The sequence below is a fragment of the Bos grunniens genome, chromosome 12 (genome assembly GCF_055505025.1).
Source record: "Bos grunniens cultivar Pamir isolate PY7600 chromosome 12, Bosgru_T2T1.0, whole genome shotgun sequence".
Classification (NCBI taxonomy): domain Eukaryota; kingdom Metazoa; phylum Chordata; class Mammalia; order Artiodactyla; family Bovidae; genus Bos; species Bos grunniens.
The window spans coordinates 3,288,335-3,309,720 of record NC_141176.1 but is presented as its reverse complement, the minus strand read 5'-3'; the positions used below and the strand labels follow the sequence as shown (position 1 = coordinate 3,309,720).

At 40.3% G+C, this 21,386-nt stretch overlaps 1 long non-coding RNA gene across 2 annotated transcripts in view; it reads right to left on the bottom strand.

Moving 5' to 3' along the window:
• Positions 1-1,641: 1,641 nt before the first annotated feature.
• LOC147361333 (uncharacterized) overlaps positions 1,642-21,386 on the bottom strand; it is a 40,248-nt gene continuing 20,503 nt past the window's right edge. For both annotated transcript variants that reach the window (XR_015137573.1, XR_015137574.1), the window contains one exon: positions 1,642-3,699. This is a non-coding gene — a long non-coding RNA (uncharacterized LOC147361333). The remainder of the gene's footprint in view (positions 3,700-21,386) is intronic.

Here is a 21,386-nt window from a genome sequence, read left to right as displayed (position 1 = left end):
ATCATGGCATCTGGTCCCACCACATCATGGGAAATAGATGGGGAAACAGTGGAAACAGTGGCAGACTTTGTATTTTTGGGCTCCAAAATCACTGCAGATGGTGACTGCAGCCATGAAATTAAAAGACGCTTACTTCTTGGAAGGAAAGTTATGACCAACCTAGATAGCATATTCAAAAGCAGAGACATTACTTTGCCAACAAAGTTCCATCTAGTCAAGGCTATGGTTTTTCCAGTGGTCATGTATGGATGTGAGAGTTGGACTGTGAAGAAGGCTGAGTGCCAAAGAATTGATGCTTTTGAACTGTGGTGTTGGAGAAGACTCTTGAGAGTCCTTTGGACTGCAAGGAGATCCAACCAGTCCATTCTGAAGGAGATCAGCCCTGGGATTTCTTTGGAAGGAATGATGCTGAAGCTGAAATTCCAGTACTTTGGCCACCTCATGAGAAGAGTTGACTCATTGGAAAAGACTCTGATGCTGGGAGGGATTGGGGGCAGGAGGAGAAAGGACGACAGAGGATGAGATGGCTGGATGGCATCGCTGACTCAATGGACGTGAGTCTGAGTGAACACTGGGAGTTGGTGATGGACAGGGAGGCCTGGCATGCTGCAATCCATGGGATCTTAAAGAGTCGGACATGACTTAGTGACTGAACAACAGCAACAAAATTTTAGAATATTTGACAAGGGAAATGTCAACTATCTTGATATTTGAGCCCATATAAAAGGAATTTGAAATTTTGGACAGGCATAAAATCATCAAAGAAGACCTCAGCAACTCTTGGTTGGGCTGTCTCAGTTTAGCCACGCTGTTATCTCTATGTGTGCGTGTGTGCTAAGTCATGTTAGTCGTGTCTGACTCTTTGCGACCCTATGGGCCATACGGCCCACAGTCTCCGCTCTCCATGGGATTCTCCAGGCAAGAATACTGGAGTGGGTTGCTCTAGGGGATCTTCCCAACCCAGCAACCGAACCCTCATCTCTTACATCTACCTTCATTGACAGGCAGGTTCTTTACCACTATCACCACACGGGAAGCCCTATTACCACTATGGTATTGTAAAAATTCAAATAAATATTGAAAGTATTTTTCCTCACCTGTTTCTGTCTGGTAAAAGTATTCATGAAGAACTTAAGTATTGGAGCCATGCTTAAGTTGTAGAGAATTATGTGATAGAAGTTAATTATTAGAATTAATAGAACTAAGATATCTGATACAATCCCCTCTATTTAACAGATAAAATATTCAAATCTGGAGAAGCTAAATGCTTTTTCTAAGTACACATGAGGACTCAGTGGGAGACTGTTAAACTTGAGGGTGGGGGTCTTTGAAACTGCACTGCGGTGGGCATCCCACATCCACCACTTGGTGACTGTGGAATCATAGTTTTTCCCTTCATTACTCTTTCTTGGGTTTTATTTCAACTTCTTCCTTTGTAAAACAGACATAATAATAGTAGAGTGGAAGCCCTCTTATTTAGCATTACAAAGACAAATGTATCAAAACGTAAGCAGTGATGTGTTAAGAAATCCACACTAAATTGTTTATTTTTCATCTAAAGCATATTTACCCACCTTTCATATAGGGTCAAGGTCTTTTGAGTTCTCTTAACTGGTCTAATAATTAATTGACCAAGACAGATTAACAAGAGAAAAAGACTAATTTAATTCATAGACACAGAGCTCTCATTGAAATAGGACCCCTGAAGTGAACAAAGTAGGCTGTTTGTATATTATTTTTATACAAAGAAAAAAAGTATCTGTGAAAGAGGCTTGTGCTTGGGGAAGCAGACTAATGAAGAAGTAATAAAGCCTGTTTATAGCTTTCTTAGCCTTGAATTCCCTAACTTTGTTTATAAGAAATCTCTCTATCCCCCTGGTATAGGAAGGACACTTTCACATGGAAGATTTATTTCCTACTTTCAGGGGAAATGTGGAGGGTAAGAGTGTTTTCTGTATCTTTTTTTACCAACTGCTTCTCAAGTAATTTTAATTCTAAATAATCTCTATGGCATTGAGGTATATGTTGGGGCAGCCTGCCCTTGGCCCTAACACAGGAAATCGATAAATCCTTATATGTAGATATCATTCTTTCTTCTCTACATTTTTTTTTCCACATTGATATTCAAAATTGACTTTGGAAGAAAAAAACAAAATTAACTTTGATTCCCTGTTAAGTTATATTAATAAAAATTACTAGTGGATTACATTATATATCCAGTGTTAGTTACAAGAGTAAAGACTGGTGATTAATTCTAGAATCATGCTAAATACAGTCCCTGTAATATAATAAAACTGTTTTTATTTTTTGAGTTAGTCTATAATTTTCTCACAACTAAGATGCATATAGTGTGAGTCAGATACTGTATGCCACTGATTCTAATCTGCACACTTACCCACATTTTAATATCTTGAAGATCTGGATGCTCTCTTACTGCCCATGGCATGTCATAATTACTGTGGACCAGGTGGCAGTCATAACATACAAAGCTGGTGCACATTTACACTCCTTAAACATATCAACATCAAAATTCAGAAGTGACAGTAACTTGAAGAGAATCACAGAATCAATAGATCAGTCATTTGAGGAATCAGTAGCGATCTCAGTGGCCCAGAGCACCATACAACGGTATGGAAAATTACAAGCACCAACAAATCTGACTTGAAGTAATTCAAAAGAATTTGAAGTTTTAGGAAAAATACTCAATTCCTTTCACTTATATTTTTGTTTTTTGCGTATTCACAAGAAGGTCGTATGATCAAAACTACAGTGTAAAGTGTACAGTTCAGTTCAGTTCAGTTCAGCCGCTCAGTCGTGTCCGACTCTTTGCAACCCCATGAATCGCAGCACGCCAGGCCTCCCTGTCCATCACCAACTCAGGCACCAATCATATCCGACTCTGTGCGACCCCACAGACTGTGGCCTGCCAGACTCCTCTGTCTATGGGATTCTCCAGGCAAGGATACTGGAGTGGGTTGCCATTCCCCTCTCCAGAGATCTTCCCGATCCAGGGACTGAACTCGGGTCTCCTGCACTGCAGACAGATTCTTTACTGTCAGAGCCTATATGTTTAACAAATATAAAGAACTGTCATTAATATTATATAAAGATTAAAATGATGCTGACTATAATGCAATAACTAGTACCAGAGTAGCATTCCGATCATAAACAAGTGTAGTAATGGGTCAGATATAGGAGGCATCTGGGTTTCAGCAATGGATCACAAGCAGTTCAAGGCTGTGCTCCCTGAAAAAGGAACTCACAATGTGAGTCTCATTCATGATAACCCAGCTGTCTGACTGGGGACAAGTTAGGGTTTTTGTTGATTTTATTTTGCCCTCACCAGGAAGCATACAGGGGTCTTTGTTCCCCAACCAGGGATCAAACCTGTGCCCCCTGCACTGGGAGCATTGTGTATTAACCACCAGACCACCAGGGAAATCTTGGAACAACTTCTTGACTGCAGTGTGGTGAGCTGGAGTCCAGGTGGCAATCCATCTGTGCTAAGAAGGCAGAGATCAGAGTTGGAACAGCTGGAATCTATAGGACCAGGACCCCAGAAGCAGAAGATATACACAGTAGGGACTTTAAATGGTGGACAGAAGATTCCTCATATACCACATGACCAAAGGCTGTGCTGTGCACGGTCAAACTGATATCACAGAAGGCTTCCAGAAAGCAGCTGCTCCAGGGTTAAACCTAGAAAAGAGATAATAGTGGTCAATCAGTGCTTGTTAAAATTTCACTAGCACTTTGGATATCCTCCAGGACAACAAAACACTGCCTTTTAGAAGTAAGACCTATGCCTTTTTCCATATCTACCCAAATAAAATCTAAAACCAAACCCTGACAAGATCTCCTGGAAGACAAAGTGCAGAAATTGAGTCCCATCAAGTGAGAGGCTGGAAAACCCCTCCAAACATCTTTCCAAACATCTATCCTAACAAAGCAGATTACTAAGGCCAAGACTATAAAGTCAAAGATGACCAGCCAGTAATTGAACTGCCCACCAAAATAAAATCAACATTTTCCAGAATCTCTACAATGTGCTATCAAAGATGACTACTGAATAACCAAATCCATAAAGAAACAAGAAAACATGAGTCATATTCAGCAAAAAAAAAAAAAAACTGCCAAAATAATTCATCCCGCAGATTACTCATGTGTTGGATTTAACAAAGACTTTAAAGCAGCAACTGTAAATATGTTCAAAGAGCTAAAGAAAAGTTGTTTTAAAAGTAAAAGAAAGTATGGTTAGCCATAAGTAAATAAATAGGAAATCTCAGAAGAGAAATAAAAATTGTAAGTATAAATTGTACAACTTCAAGTAAAATGACTAAAATGAGAGAATGGAGGTTAACAGTATCTTAGAGCTGGCATGCGAAAGAATTAGTGATAGTGAAGATATACAAAAAGCAATAATTCAACCTGAAAAGCAGAGAGAAAATATTGAAGAAAAACGTACAGAGCCTCAAGAGGTCTTAATTATTGCAATTGGAAAATGATAGATAGACGATAGATACAGACAGAAGAAAGAAAGGATGCGGGGGAGGGAGTGAGGAAGAGCATGATTTGAAAAGAGAAATGGAGAAACAGACTTATCTCTATTTACAGACCATATAAGTTTCTCTACATAAAATTTCAAAGGAATCTACAAATTTTTTGAAATTGATTAATGAATTTATTAATAGCTAGCAAAAGTTTAACATATAAAAATCAATTACATGTCTATACCCCAGCAAAAAATTGGAAAATTGAATTAATTGAATAAATTTAATTTGAAAAGCACACGATCTCTATACTAAAAACTGCACAGCATTATGGAGAGCCATTGCAGCAGACTAATTGGAGAGAAATATACAGTATTACAAGTCCAAGTTCATAAACTAGAAGGCTTGATATGGTACACATTCTCCTCAAATTTGAATTACAGATGCAAGCAATTTTACTTGAAAGTCATAGTAATAGACATTAGTAAGCTCATTCTAAAATTGATATACAAATAAAAGGACCTAGAATAATGAAAACAATTTCAAAATCAAAGAACAAACTAGAATAATCACACCATCTCATTTTAAGACTTACTAAAAGTCACAATAGTCAAGACAAGATGGTAATGATATAATGGCAGACAAACATCTCATGAAAATAAAATAGAGTCCAAAAACCTATATACATATGTGTGGCCAACTGAATTTTCACAAAAGCCAAAATGTCATCAAATAGAGAAACATATTCACTTCATCAAGAGATGCTGAAACCAATAGATATCTGTATGGAAAAAAAAAAAAAAAACAACAACAAAGAATCTTGACCCCCTAACTCACAACATAAATAAAATTAATTTAATAAAATTCATACTTAAATTTAAAAGTAAAAACAACAAAATTCCTAGAGGAAAATATAGGAGAAAATCTTTGTAAATTTGCTATAGGCAAAGATTTAGTAAACCAAATACAAGTGATGATTGACACGTTGGACTTCACCAAAATTAAAAATTCTGACAGAGGTAGATCAGAGTAAGGCAAGGGCAGCCAAATCATGCATGTTCAGAGTCAGTTTCTGTCTTTTTTAAAAGTTTGATATTTTGCTCATCATGAGCTTTCTATATTGTTTAATTTTTAAAATATTGGATTTTTTTTTTTTTTTTTTTTTTATCTTGAGTACTTAGTTTCCAGCATCCCTTTAACTTCTGTGCCTGAGACAAATGGCTTGTTCTCCTCACCCTTGTCCAGGCCAGATCCCGTCCTTCCTACGTTCTGAACTCTGTATCCTCAAGTCACTGGGACCCACAGGCTGGCCTTTGGTTTTCTCTCCCAGTTATGTAGTCAGAACACCCTTTCCAGTTCATTACCTGGGGCAGTTATAGAAAGCACCTCAGCTCCTTTTCTTCTCCTGGAATCACTCTCCATTTCTCATCTTCCAGTGGGTAAGAATCATTTTTTACATGTTTTATCTAGTTTTCTACTAGCTTAAGAAGGGAAGGTAATTCTGGTCCTCAGCTCCATTATACCTGAAGCAGAAGTACTTACAAGAGTTTTGAAATGTATTTTTATACTTAGTGTTTGTACGTTTAAGTGAATATGGCAAGCTTCTCAATATACCTCAATTTATACTGGTTTAGAAGAGATAGTTATACAAAAAAAATGTTAAGTATTACTAATCTTTAATTTATATTAATATTTTGCAGGTGGCCTAGTGACCATTAATTTTTATAATGTTGCCTTTTATTAAGCCTAAAAATATGTGGTTATTACTTGCAAGAATGCTGTGGAAAGTACACCAAACTTAAGTTATAGACAACGTTGGAGTGTGTGACATATGACTGTTGGAAAGAACCAGAAGTTTCCGGGTTCCTTGAATGACAATGAAGTTATTTCTGTCTCACATGTGAAGATGTAGTCCATCTGTATGAAGCAGGCTAGAGACACAAAAAATTTGTATTCTTGCCTCTATTGCTATGAAACTTTGAAGATGTCTTATCTTTACTTCCCAATTCAGGGATAAAGAAATAAATTCCAGGAAGGTGGACTAGACTTAGAGGGAAAGGTCGGTTGCTCTCAAACTGCTGGTCTCTGGTCTAGAATCAGGAGATGAGGGTGGGAACTGCCAGGAGGACAAGGAAGCTTCAGGTTCCTGCCTATGAAATGAAGATCAGAGACAGCGGGAGGTTAGAGGCATCAGCTCATATAATCCTCAGACCTGAGAGTGGAAAGAATAGCTTGTGACCCAGCAGCTGCTGCCCACCTGCCCATTCAGTTCAGTTCAGTTCAGTCACTCAGTCATGTCCAACTTTTTGCGACCCCATGAATTGCAGCATGCCAGGCCTCCCTGTCCATCACCAACTCCCGGAATTCACTCAAACTCACGTCCATCAAGTCGGTGATGCCATCCAGCCATCTCATCCTCTGTCGTCCCCTTCTCCTCCTGCCCCAATCCCTCCCAGCATCAGAGTCTTTTCCAATGAGTCAACTCTTCGCATGAGATGGCCAAAGTACTGGACTTTCAGCTTTAGCATCATTCCTTCCAAAGAAATCCCAGGGCTGATCTCCTTCAGAATGGACTGGTTGGATCTCTTTGCAGTCCAAGGGACTCTCAAGAGTCTTCTCCAACACCACAGTTCAAAAGCATCAGTTCTTCGGCACTCAGCTTTCTTCACAGTCCAACTCACATCCATACATGACCACTGGAAAAACCATAGCCTTGACTAGACAGACCTTTATTGGCAAAGTAATGTCTCTGCTTTTGAATACACTGTCTAGGTTGGTCATAACTTTCCTTCCAAGGAGTAAGAGTCTTTTAATTTCATGACTGCAGTTACCATCTACAGTGATTTGGGAGCCAAAAAAAATAAAGTCTAACACTGTTTCCACTGTTTCCCCATCTATTTCCCATGAAGTGATGGGACCAGATGCCATGATCTTTGTTTTCTGAATGTTGAGCTTTAAGCCAACTTTTTCACTCTCCACTTTCACTTTCATCAAGAGGCTCTTTAGTTCTTCTTTACTTTCTGCCATAAGGGTGGTGTCATCTGCTTATCTGAGGTTATTGATATTTCTCCCAGCAATCTTGATTCCAGCTTGTGCTTCCTCCAGCCCAGCGTTTCTTGTGATATACTCTGCATATAAGTTAAAAAAGCAGGGTGACAATATACAGCCTTGACTTACTCCTTTTCCTGTTTGGAACCAGTCTGTTGTTCCATGTCCAGTTCTAACTGTTGCTTCCTGACCTGCATATAGGTTTCTCAAGAGGCAGGTCAGGTGGTCTGGTGTTCCCATCTCTTTCAGAATTTTCCACAGTTTATTGTGATCCACACAGTCAAAGGCTTTGGCATAGTCAATAAAGCAGAAATAGATGTTTTTCTGGAATTCTCTTGCTTTTTCAATGATCCAGCAGATGTTGGCAATTTGATCTCTGGTTCCTGTGCCTTTTCTAAAACCAGCTTGAACACTTTGCTGCTGCTGCTAAGTCGCTTCAGTCGTGTCCGACTCTTCACAACCCCATAGACGGCAGCCGGTCAGGCTCCACCGACCCTGGGATTCTCCAGGCAAGAACACTGGAGTGGGTTGCCATTTCCTTCTCCAATGCATGAAAGTAAAAAGTGAAAGTGAAGTCGTTTAGTTGTGTCCGACTCTTCACAACCCCATGGACTGCAGCCTACCAGGCTCCTCCATCCATGGGATTTTCCAGGCAAGAGTACTGGAGTGGGGTGCCATTCCCTTCTCCCAGCAGGCCTTAAATATTTCATCCAGAGGGAGAGGTCATTTCACTCTAGTGTGATCAACAGCATACACTTACTATAGAGAGCAGTAACCATATAACAACAATTAAGAAATTTGTACTCATGAATTTTCTCCCTAAGGAATAAGATATTTAAATTAGTTTAGATTAAGAAAGCTATTTTTTTACTTCCTCTTACTCACCAACCATAGAGCAGGCTTCAGCATCTTCAAGCATTGCAGCAATAGGCTTATCGTAACACAAATATGAAAGAAACTGCCACTCTGCAAGGTGTAAAAGACCCATTCTTTCTTTCTTTCTTTTTTTTTTTTTAGTAAATTTATTTCTTTAGATAATATTGGTTTGCATCAAGTCACATAGTATTTTTGCTTGGAAAAATAAAGTTGTTAATCTAATAGAAAGTTCCTAATTTCACACTGATAGATGAACATTACTCTAATTAGATCTAACTAAATATACTTGGAGCATAATCTCAACTGTAATTTTCTTTTTACTTATTGAAAAATGCAAAATCTAATTATTTTTTAAACAGAATTTACACATCTTATAAAGGCCTTGACATATGGTTTGAGTCTCTGGATTCTCTTTGCTATACAGGAAAAACTAAGACAACATTGTAAAACAACTATACGCCAATAAAAATCAATTTAAAAAATAAAAAAATTTGCCAAATCATGGGTGACTGTGCTAACTGATTAGAAAGTATTTCCAGTGAGGAAATTGGTGGCAGTAAATATGTTCCAATGGTCTTCTGAAAACATGTGATTGTTGAATTAAAGACGCCAATTCATTCCTAAAATGATTCCATGCTCTCCCTGCTGATGCTGCCAGCCTCCTGCCAGTTGTGATGTATTTTATGATATAGACCAAGGGAGCTGGACAAGGATCACAAATTAATTTCCTTCCCAACAAATGACAAAACATACCATGAAAGCAGTGACCACTGGGTCTTGTCTTCTACCCCAGAGAAAACAGTTTCTCCTCTTTGACAACTGCTTTAAACTTGGAACGAACTCAGCAGTTCTTGCCTCTGTGGCCACAACTGTCTAAGCCAGGTCTGTAAACAGAATGCTTGGAGAAGACCGCACAGCACCTCTGATCCAGACCTCCCAACTTAGACAAGCCAATCAATGCCCAGGAAACTGTATGACTTGCACAAAATCAGCATAAATCAAAGACATACAACTCACACACTTATCCAATTATGAGAGTCAGGGGTACCTTTCTTACTTGCCTTATCCTGTCTACACAGCTTAAAGGTAAGTTTGTTGTTGTTCAGTCGGTAAGTTGTGTCCAACTCTTTGCAACCCGTGGACTGTAGCCCACCAGGTTCCTCTGTCCATGGGTTTTCCCAGGGAAGAATGCTGGAGTGGGTCACTATTTCCTCCTCCAGTGCATCTTCCTGGACCAGGGATCAAACCTGTGTCTCCTGCGTTGCAGGCAGATTCTTTACCACTCAGCCACCTGGGAAGCCCCAAAGATAAGTATATTTTTATCCAAATTATGAAACTACCTTGCAAATATGTGATCAGGCTTCTAAGAGAGCCAACTAAAAACTCTAACTTGGTAAACATAAAATTAAATAAATTGAATTTGTAAAAAGATCAAGCCAAGGAAAAAGCAGGTATTAATTCCACCACAAAACACTTGAGTGTTTATAATGGACAAGGGTGGGCTAGGTTGTAAGGAGGCTAAGGGGGAATATGAAAGAAATTTAAGATAACCTTTAGCATCAGCTATATATTGCTGCCAAAACCAAACAAGACAGAAAATGAAGCTGAGCATGTTAAGAACAATTTATCGTTGTTTATTTATCAATTTATCATCAAATATTTCGGGATTTTGGGGGCTAACCACGCAGTTCTTCCAATCTCAACTGGACTCTGTGTCTGCAGCAAGCTGGTGGCTTGACTGGAACAGTGTACCCTGATAACCTGGGCCCTAAGTACGAAAGCCTGAAGTGACAGATGCCTGGGCCTCTCTCCACTTGCTCTTTCATCCTGGGCTTCTTCACTGCGGCCGAGTGCTGCAAAGGAGCAAAAGCTACAGTCTTCTTGAAACCCCCACAGCACTGATTCTATTATGCTCTGTGGGACAATAGGAGGAGAAAAAGTCCAGCTCAGATGTAAGTGAAGAGTATACGTTCTAGTTGGTTATCTATTTTATATACAATAGTGTGTAGGTGTTAGGAGAAGGCAATGGCAACCCACTCCAGTACTCTTGCCTGGAAAATCCCATGGATGGAGGAACCTGGTAGGCTGCAGTCCATGGGGTCACACAGAGTCGGACACGACTGAAGCAACTTAGCAGCAGCAGCAGTGTAAGTGTCAATCCCACACCCCTAATGCGTCTATCCTCCCTTCCCTTTTGGTAACCATAAGTTTGTTTTGTCTATGGGTTTATTTCTGTTTTGTATGTAAGTTCACTCATATTTTCTGAAGGTTCCACATATAAGTGATATCATATGATATTTGTCTTCCTCTGTTTGGCTTGTGTGTGTGTGTGTGTTAGTCGCTCCGTCGTGTCCGACTCTTTGCGACCCCATGGACTGTAGCCCACCAGGCTCTCTGTCCATGGGATTTTCCAGCAAGAATATTAAAGTGGGTTGCCGTTTCCTTCTCCAGGCTGTTCGGCTTACTTCACTTAATATATGATAAGCTCTGAGTCCATTCATGTTACTGCAAATTGCACTATTTCATTCATTTTTATGGCTGAGTAATATTCAGTTGGGTGCTTCCATGTCTTGGCTATTGTAAATAGCATTTCAGTGAACATTGGGATGCATGTATCTTTTCAAATTATGGTTTTCTCTAGATGTATACTTAGAGTGGGATAGCAGGATCATATGACAGCTGCAAGCCAGACTTCAGCAGTATGTGAACCGTGAACTTCCAGATGTTCAAACTGGATTTAGAAAAGGGAGAGGAACCAGAGATCAAATTGCTAACATCCACTGGATCAACGAAAAAGCAAAAGAGTTCCAGAAAAACATCTATTTCTGCTTTATTGACTATGCCAAAGCCTTTGACTGTGTGGATCACAACAAACTGTGGAAAATTCTGAAAGAGATGGGAACACCAGACCACCTGACCTGCCTCTTTGAGAAATCTGTATGCTGGTCAGGAAGCAACAGTTAGAACTGGACATGGAACAACAGACTGGTTCCAAATAGGGAAAGAAATATGTCAAGGCTGTATATTATCACCCTGCTTATTTAACCTATACGCAGAGTACATCATGGGAAATGCTGGGCAGGAGGAAGCACAAGCTGGAATCAAGATTGCTGGAAGAAATATCAATAACGTCAGATATGCAGATGACACCATCCTTATGGCAGAAAGCAAGGAAGAACTAAAGAGCCTCTTGATGAAAGTGAAAGAGAAGAGTGAAAAAGTTGGCTTAAAACTCAACATTCAGAAAACGAAGATCATGGCATCTAGTCCCCATCACTTCATGGCAAATAAATGGAGAAACAGTGGAAACACTGGCAGATTTTGCTTTTTTTGGCTCCAAAATTACAGCAGATGATGATTGCAGCCTTGAAGTTAAAAGACGCTTACTCCTTGGAAGAAAAGTTATGATCAACCTAGACAGCATATTAAAAAGCAGAGACATTACTTTGCTGACAAAGGTCCATGTAGTCAAAGCTATGGTTTTTCCAGTAGTCGTGTATGGATGTGAGAGTTGGACTATAAAGAAAGCTGAGCACCAAAGAATTGAAGCTTTTGAACTGTGGTGTTGGAGAAGACTCTTGAGAGTCCCTTGGACTGCAAGGAGATCCAACCAGTCTATCCTAAAGGAAATCAGTCCTGAATATTCCTTGGAAGGACTGATGCTGAAGCTGAAACTCCAATACTTCGGCCACCTGATGTGAAGAAGTGACTCATTTGAAAATGCCCTGATGCTCAGAAAGATTGAAGGCAGGAGGAGAAGGGGACGACAGAGGATGAGACGGTTGGATGTCATCACCGACTCAATGGACATGAATTTGAGCAAGTTCAGGGAGTTGGTGATGGACAGGGAGGCCTGGCATGCTGCAGTCCGTGGGGTCACAAAGAGTCAGACACGAATGAGCGACTGAACTGACTGATGTTTAGGTCATTAAGGAAGCTCCATACCACTCTCCGTAGGGGCTATACCAATTCACATTCCAAGTAACAGTCTAGGAGGGTTCCCTACTCTCCATACCCTCTCAGCATTTGCTGTTTGTAGTTTTGATTTACATTTCTCTAATAATTAGAGATGTTGTGCATCCTTTCATGTGCCTAATGGCCATCTATATGTCTTCTTTGGAGAAATATCTGTTTAATTCTTCTGCCCATTTTTTGATTGGGTTGATTTTTATTTTCTTGATACTGTACTGTATGAACTATTTGTGTATTCTGGAGATTAACTGCTTGTTGATGGCATCATTTGCAAATATTTTCTCCCATTCTATAGGTTGTCTACAGTCATATAACCCTAAATGTGTCCAATATCATCTCATCTCAGAAGTTAAGGTGGGTCAGGCCTGGTTAGTACTTGGAAATTCAGTTCAGTTGCTCAATCGTGTCCAAGTCTTTGCAACTTTATGGACTGCAGCACACCAGGCTTCCCTGTCCATCACTAACTCCCAGAGCGTGCTCAAACTCATATCCATTGAGTCAGTGATGCTACCCAACCATCTCATCCTCTGTCATCCCCTTCTCCTCCTGCCTTCAGCCTTTCCCAGCATCAGAGTCATTTCAAATAAGTCAGTTCTTCGCATCAGGCGGCCAAAGTATTGGAGTTTCAGCTTCAGCATCAGCCCTTCCAATGAATATTCAGGACTGATTTCCTTGAGGATGGACTGGTTGGATCTGCTTACTGTCCAAGGGACTCTGAGGCGTCTTCTCCAACACCACAGTTCAAAAGCATCAATTCTTTAGCACTCAGCTTTCTTTATGGTCCAATTCTCACTAATACATGACAACTGGAAAAACCATAGCTTTAACTAGATGGACCTTTGTTGGCAAAGTTATTTCACTGCTTTTTAATATTCTGTCTAGGTTGGTTATAACCTTCCTTCCAAGGAGCAAGTGTATTTTAATTTCATGGCTGCAGTCACTGTCCGCAGTGATTTTGGGCCCAAGAAAATAAAGTTTCTCACTGTTTCCATTGTTTCCCCATCTATTTGCCATGAAGTGATGGGACTGGACGCCATGATCTTAGTTTTTTGAATGTTGAGTTTTAAGTGAACTCTTTCACTCTCTTCTTTCACTTTCATCAAGAGGGTCTTTAGTTCTTCTTCACCTTCTGCTGTAAGGGTGGTGTCATCTGCATATCTGAGATTATTGATATTTCTCCCGGCAGTCTTGATTCCAGCTTGTGCTTCATCCATCCTGTCATTTCACATGATGTGCTCTGCATATACATTAAATAAGCAGGGTGACAGTAAACAACTTTGACATACTCCATTGCCAATTTGGAACCAGTCTGTTGGCCCATGTCTGGTTCTAACTGTTGCTTCTTGACCTGCATACAGATTTCTCAGAAGGCAAGTAAGGTGGTCTGATATTCCCATCTCTTGAAGAGTTTTCCACAGTTTATTGTGATCCACACAGTCAAAGGCTTAGGTGGAGTCATAAAGAAGAAATAAATGTTTTTCTGGAACTCTCTTGATTTTTCTATGGTCCAATGGATGTTGGCAATTTGATCTCTGTTTCCTCTGCCTTTTCTAAATCCAGCTTGAACATCTGGAAGTTCATGGTTCACATACTGTTGAAGCCTGGAATGGAGAATTTTGAGCATTACTTTGCTAATGTGTGAGATGAGTGCAATTTTGTGGTAGTTTGAACATTCTTTGGCATTGCCTTTCTTTGGGATTGGAATGAAAACTGGAAGTACTTGGAAGGCTGAACTCTTGTTAATATCTGGAAAGAATCTGCTTCCTATTTCACCTGGGTTTTTGAAGGAATTCAGTTTCTAGCACTTGAAGAATTGAACCTTCATTCTCTTGCTGGCTGTCAACTGAGGGCCACTCAACTCCTAGGAGCCTCTCTCTAGTCCTTCCTGGTGGGTCCCTGTATCTCAAAGTCAGAACAGTGCATGAAGTCTTCATCACACCTAGACCCTCTACCTTTTCCTTCTGCTGCATCTCACTGCCTCCTCTCCTGCCCCATCTCTTTGACTACAGCCAGAGAAGGGTCTAAGGGATCATGTGATAAGACTGAGACCACCTGAGTAATACAGGATTCCTCCCTTATTTTAAAGGTCTGTAACTTTAATTATGGCTTCCCTGGTGGTTCAATGGTAAAGAATTCATCTGTCAATGCAGGAGACACAAGTTCAGCCTCTGGGTCACGAAGATCCCCTGGCAAAGGAAATGGCAACCCACTCCAGTATCCTTGCCTGGAGACTTCGATGGAGAGAGGAGCCTGGCGGGCTACAGTCCATGGGGTTGCAGTAGAGTCAGACACAACTATGTGACTAAGCAACAACAACTTTAATTACACTTGCCAAATTTTTATTGCCCCATAGTTTAACACAACACAGATTCCAGGAATTAGAATATAGATATCTTTGTAGGCTATTCTGCCTACCACAGGTACAGAGGTCCGAGGAAAGTGAGACCATGAGGGTTAGGGCTAGCAAGTGTTCAGAGACAGGAAACAGGAGCTGGCTTTTAAGTGATGCAGGAGAGGTGCTCTTTTTGTTGGGGAGGAGGAAGTAAGTGCTCATGGGGGAGGCTATTCCAGTTAGTAACAAGAATTGCACAAGTAAAGACCCACGGAGAACTATAAGGCTTTTGTGGTAAACGACAATGAGGAGAAGGATGGGCTTGTGGAAGCAATTAGTGGGAAGACATTTTAGAATGCAGGTTAAATTTAGCTGGTGGGAAACCATTAATGCCACATAGAGGAATTTGTATTTTATGTTACAGGCAACAGGAAGTCATTACATTTTTTAGAGAGAAGTGAAAATTAAAATGATCTTCTGGAAAAAAAGAATGCCACCAATGTATAGCAAAGACAGGACTGAGGAGGGCAAGAAGAGGGCAGAGTACATTAGGGGACTATGAAAGTCACCCAACTGTGCTGCAATAAGGGGGGATGGGCTTCCCAGGAGGTGCTGGTGATAAAGACCCTGCCTGCCAATGCAGACGTGGGTTGGATCCCTGGGACGGGAAGATCCCCTGGAGGAGGGCATGGCAACCCACTCCGGTATTCTTGCTGGAGAATCCAGTGGACAAGGAGCCTGGCAGGCTACAGTCCATAGGGTCACAAAGAGTTCAACACCACTGAAGTGACTTGGTAACCACGCACTCAAGGGTAGCTAGAAAGGAAGGGAACTTGGCAAGAAATCTCCGGAAGAAGAAACAGCTGGACTCTCAGATTGATTGAAAGTTGCATGTAAGAGGAAACTATGATCTCAGAAAAATGGTGAGGGGTGGGGGGAACCTACTACAAAGAGGAAACTGAGTGCAGCTAAGCACTAAGCGGGGTCCAGGCTGGGGAGAACACTCTGCCCTCACAGGGAGGGCCTGGGCTCAGCGTCCTGCCCAGCCTTCCGGTCCTGCCATCTTCCTGCAGGTTAAGAAAGGCCCGCCTGAGTCCCCCTGACTTCAAAAGCCACATCTCCAGGTGCAGGAAATCAGAGAGACTTTTCCCCTCGAAAAGTTCCTTTTAATATTTGGAGTTATTTTCCAAACAGTGCTTTAATTAGTGTTTTTAATTTCTGCATGTAATGAAAAATTTACAGCTCCATGGTTGCTTCTGAGAATTCTATGTGTTTGTGGGAGAGCTTTTTTCTTTCTTCCTGTTTTTATAATGCAAGATTTTTATAGACTCAAAATCCTCTGAACTTTAATCTTTGGGGGCATCTCTGCATCTCAGAATTGATGTATATAATAATAATAAAAAATATCCCTGCTGTACTAGAGGATGGATTAAGAGATCACTCTTGAAGGCACTTCTTAATAAACATTCTTTGGCAGGCCTGAGATTTACAGGGGCCATCATCAAAGCAGCCATGTAAATGGGGACATATTGACAACTTTCCCCCATAAAGGCAAAGCAAAAAGGATTTACACGCTTCAACCACAGCTCTCTAGGGAACTCAACAAGGGACTTATTTTGTTTCTCTTTTAATAGCTCCTCTTGGGTACTTTATGGACCAGTTCTCTCATCTCAAGTGTCTGATCCCAAGACATAAATTAATTTTAGGTGCACCTTTTATCCACCTTGTCTGCTAAGGCAATATTCACTATTTGTTTTGGTTGCCATGGAGATAATTGACTTCCTGCTGTGGCAGAAGTCTTGTTTGGGGGTATTAAAGGGGTTCGGGTCCAAGGATTCTTTAATATCCACACAGTGAGGAAAGCCATTTCATCAATGGAGTATTTTTATACATCACCCACTTATAATTGGAATAATTTTTTTATCACCTTATGAAATTTCCTTTTTTATTTTCCATCACTTCCTTTTTTAAGGTTTAACCTCTACTCTCCAAGGTGCTGACTAAAACCACAGCAAAGGGCAAACAGTCCATTTATTACTGTTTTGTAAGATGGTTGGACATAGCCTCCCAGCAGAATATTATCTGAAAAAACAGCTGAAAAATCTGAGAAAATGGTGGATTATAGGACCCCATTCAGGCTACATTTTATTAAGGCAAGAAACACTTTGAATACCAATTCATAAAATCAATCTCCCAGTGACCCACTCAGGCTGCTGCAGATTGGGTCCCTCTAGAGTTTATGTACTAGCTCTGATATTTACAAAGGCAATTGTTGGATTCTCCTGTAAACCATTAGAACAGGCAGCCTGAAAGCCTTTTCAACTACTATGAGAAAAATTAAGAAAGTTTTAAAATACTCTCTTTAAGGTAAACAATAAAATGATAAAATATAACATTTTACACATATTCCCTCTCACCATCCACATTTTAACTGCTACTACAGTCATGAACATTTGCATAACAAATTATAAAAAGATCTTTAAAGGCATTTAAAAACATAAATACTAGAAACATACCATATTTGTTGCATTCCACAAAAATGATGTTTGAAAATCATATGAGTTATGGTATTTCTACACATATATTTACAACACCCAAAAAAGTACCTTAACAATTATCCACAGGACTAATATTTTTGCTAAAATAATTTTTTGTTGTAGATCAAAATGCTATTACTGTAAGAAAAAAATTAAATCAATGATCAGGATGAGAATGCTTAGGAGCAGTAATAGTGAACAAAACTCTAAGAACCCACTTCAGTTGTTTTAAGTGCACAGCACAAAATCAATTTGCTATGACCCTGAGAATCAGCCTTCTTCACCACATGACAACAAAAGAAATGGGGATGAAAATAAATTAAAGTAGGTTCTTAAAAGTCTTTTTTGCCTTCCAAAGGTTTCAGGGTCTCTTTGAGCTATGAAACTTTTAAAGGCAGCTCTCTGAATGTTTATCAATATCGTTATATATTCTTACAGTAATAGCTTTTAGGCTGACCCTAGAAATTCATGATTCACTTTCTGATTCCTCTTTCATTCTTATTATTGGCTTATTCCACAAATGTTTTCTGAGGGAGTATCATGAACATAGCACTGTGCTAGGCAAAGGAGGGGAAGAAAAATAATGGACACAGTCCAGACACGCACTCGGTAAGGATAACACAAGGAGGATAATTGAGTGTACACGCCCAGAAGAAAAATTGTCAACAGCACCCAAAGTGGAGGGGCTGCTCCCCTACAGTGTTCCCATATGTAGACTCGTATAAGGCTGCTGATTCTCGGAAAAGGGAGAACCTAGTAGTTCGTCTGATTTACTGATGACAAAGCTATCCTTTAAAAAGGACTTGATAAAGGACAGAGGCTGGATATGCTACTCCAGATCTTTCTGATCCCTAATGCAAGCACTAAACCATTGACCTATATGCTTCCTTAGTGAAAGTTTTATACTTGACTTTAGTGATGGCATTTGTGGGACCAGGAAGGTATTAGACACGTGTAGGAGAGGAAAAGTTATTTCAAAGGAAAAAGCATGTACGTAGGGAGGCCAGGATGCATTGAGGCAGATAATAACTAAGTCTTCCAAGGCACTCATTTGCTGGCGCAACTCTGTTCTGAGTCCATTCTATAGGTTAACTTGTTCCATCTTCACAGTGACACCCTCATTCTTCAAGGAGAGTAAGTACTATTCTCATTCCTTCTGTCTAAATGAGAAAGCTAGGCTGAGACCTAAGTCCTGTCCACAGTCAAAGCTCCTCCGTGGCGGAGAGGACCAGAGAGTCCCACCCAGAGCCGGGCCCACGCCCCAGGGCGTGCCCCACCACCCCGAGACCGCTGGGGGGACCCGGCGAGAGGGCCGGGAGCACGGGAAAGGGAGCGCCGGCCAGGCCAAGGGCGCCACCCCCGCCGCCCTCTCTAGGCCCCAGGAAGTGACATTTTCCTTCCCTTTTTTCTCTTGAGCAGGGATAAGCTAAACTCAGCTTTGTGCCTCAGAAAGATAACCCTTAAACAAAGAGGAGCTTGGATTGAAGGGCATAAAATTTGGAGGACTTTTCCTTCTACAAAAGCATATTTATAAATAATCCTCCTCACACATACACGCCACACACAAATCTCACATAATCTATTGCACATACACACGCATATTCCACATACACTAAACACATACACCAAACACACACATATACACACAAACACACATGACAGGCACACATACATGTACCACACAAACATTCACACACGTCCCACGTGTGCACATAAGAGCAAACACACACACACCTCATGGAACACATCCACTCGCCCACACGCACGGGCCGCATGTAAACCACACACATACACACACATTCACAACACAAGCACACTGATTGCACGCTCACATCCATCCCCTGGCTTCTATTATGAAGTAAATAAGTTCAAAAGGGCAATGCTAAGATTTCTTTATATCACTTATTTTCTCTTCTCTGAACACAGACTGGACATTGTCAGCAATCCTGAGCCCGCAGCAAAGAGATGTTGCAAACCTCCTTTTCCTTCTATTTCGAATGACCTGCCATTGGTGTTCTCCAGATTAACTTGGATACTTTCTGAGCTCAGTAAGCATGCCGGGGGGGGCTACCCTGAAGGACCCCAAAATGGACCTCGGGCAGCACTGTCCTCAGCTATTGCTTATGTCTTAAATTAAGAAAAAAATATAAAACAGAGGAAGGGGACATGGGTGTACCTATGGCTGATTCTTATTGATGTTTGACGGAAAACAACAAAATTCTGTAAAGCAATTATCCTTCAATTAAAAATATATGTAAATTTTAAAAAAGAAAAAAAAACAGTTCATTTGGTTTCCTGAATTTTATCTGGTTTTCTATTTAAAAATTGTCTTGTCTTAAGCCTGGACAAAATCAGTGTATAGAACAGGACAGTGACTCTAGCCTGCCAAGGGACCCTCCCCCACCCATGAAGATATGTGGACTAATTTTTGCAATTTTCTTAATGTCTAATTTTCTACATTTCTTGTATAATTAATCCACAAGTATAATATTCATCATTTAAAATAATAATATTTCCATATTTAAACAAAATAAAAGCATATTTTTACTCAAAATAACTGCCACCTAGATAGTAAACTATATTCCTATTGTGATTCATGCTTGTACACTTCTTTAAGCCTTCAGGAAATTCTGGAAAGCAAAATATTTTTCAGCGCACACAATTTTGGTTTCACTTAGGGACCCTGAAAAACACATCCTTTAGAACACACAGAAGGCACTTACAGTAAATGTGGTCCAGGAGATACAAAACCCCTGTTTAGTCTGAATGGAAGATCACATTTTCATAGGTTAAGGTCAAATTACATCAGTTTCTTTCCAGTAAAAAAAAACAAAGGATAAAAATACAATGTTAATGTATTTAAAACCTCTGAGACACAATATCATGATATCTCAGGATAATTTACTGAAGTGAGACTGATAAGGTGCAGCAGCTGTAAATACCCAGAGTTGTGCTTAGGAGAAAAGGATTTCCAGAATAAACCATTTGCAGGGAAAATTCAATCTAGCATCCTTTATTTTGAGAACCTACATTAAGGGGGAAGGAAAAAACCTCCAATATATATCAGTGCAGAGTCTTCACCCTCTATTATAAGTACGGATAATTTGAGTTGCTGCAGTAATTTAGGATTTATGACCAATATATAACCCTAGGAAATCATTTCATTGAAATAAACAACCAAAGTGATTTCTTTTTGTTTCTTCTCTCTCCTCCCTTTTTCCTCCTTGTCTGTCAACTGTCCAGTATCCAGTGTCTACAACACTGCAACAAAAATATGTTCAAGAAGCATTTCCTGAGCCCCCAATCTGCTAGGTATGAATGAGACATAAAACTGCAGGAAACTTCATATTTGCCCTCAGTGAGGCTGAAGTCCAGCAGGAGAGTTAAGACACCTATGGGAATACCTGAAAACAAAAGCCCACTTACAAGGATGAGCAGGGTGGTACAAACTGCTTTAGCAGAGCTGAAGTCGAGATTTGCCAGACTACAGGCTAAAGAAGATATACGCCCAATGCCAACGATGGCAGATGAAATTCCCATTTCAGGGACATAAAGTTTAAGTCTGTTGAGGGACGTTTTGGCAGCAGCAGCAGATGTTTGAGGCCCTGTGCTAGAAACAGGGACACTTAATGACTACAGGTGGTTATCATACCGAAATGACAAACAGCAATAACAAAAAAAAATCCAAAACAATCAGAGTGGCTTCTGCTAGATGGGCTGGCATATTTTCAAACACTGAAAAAGGTTGATCATCAATTATCTTTCAAGTTGATTTTCTTTTTTCTGTATGTTGGTGAAGTGCTTTAATGAACATCCACACCGTTTTAGTGGAGTTGGGAGTCTGTGCTTTTCAGAAAAGCAAGTGAGGTTGTTGCTAAAGGCCAGCTAAGTGTTTCTGCCTGAGGGGGCACAGCAGAGGACTCAGAAATCTCCTCTGGGTCTGGGATAATAGCAACAACTATCAAAGCAAGAGGGTTTTGGTTCTTGGGGAGTTTTCCAAGTGGGATTTTATGGAAGACTCTATCAGAGCCCTTGAGGCTCTTTCTGAGTTCACAAACATCCCTCCTGCTCCCCTTCGCATCCGCAACCCGATCTTCCTGCACAGAAGCACATCCAGAGCTATAACATAGA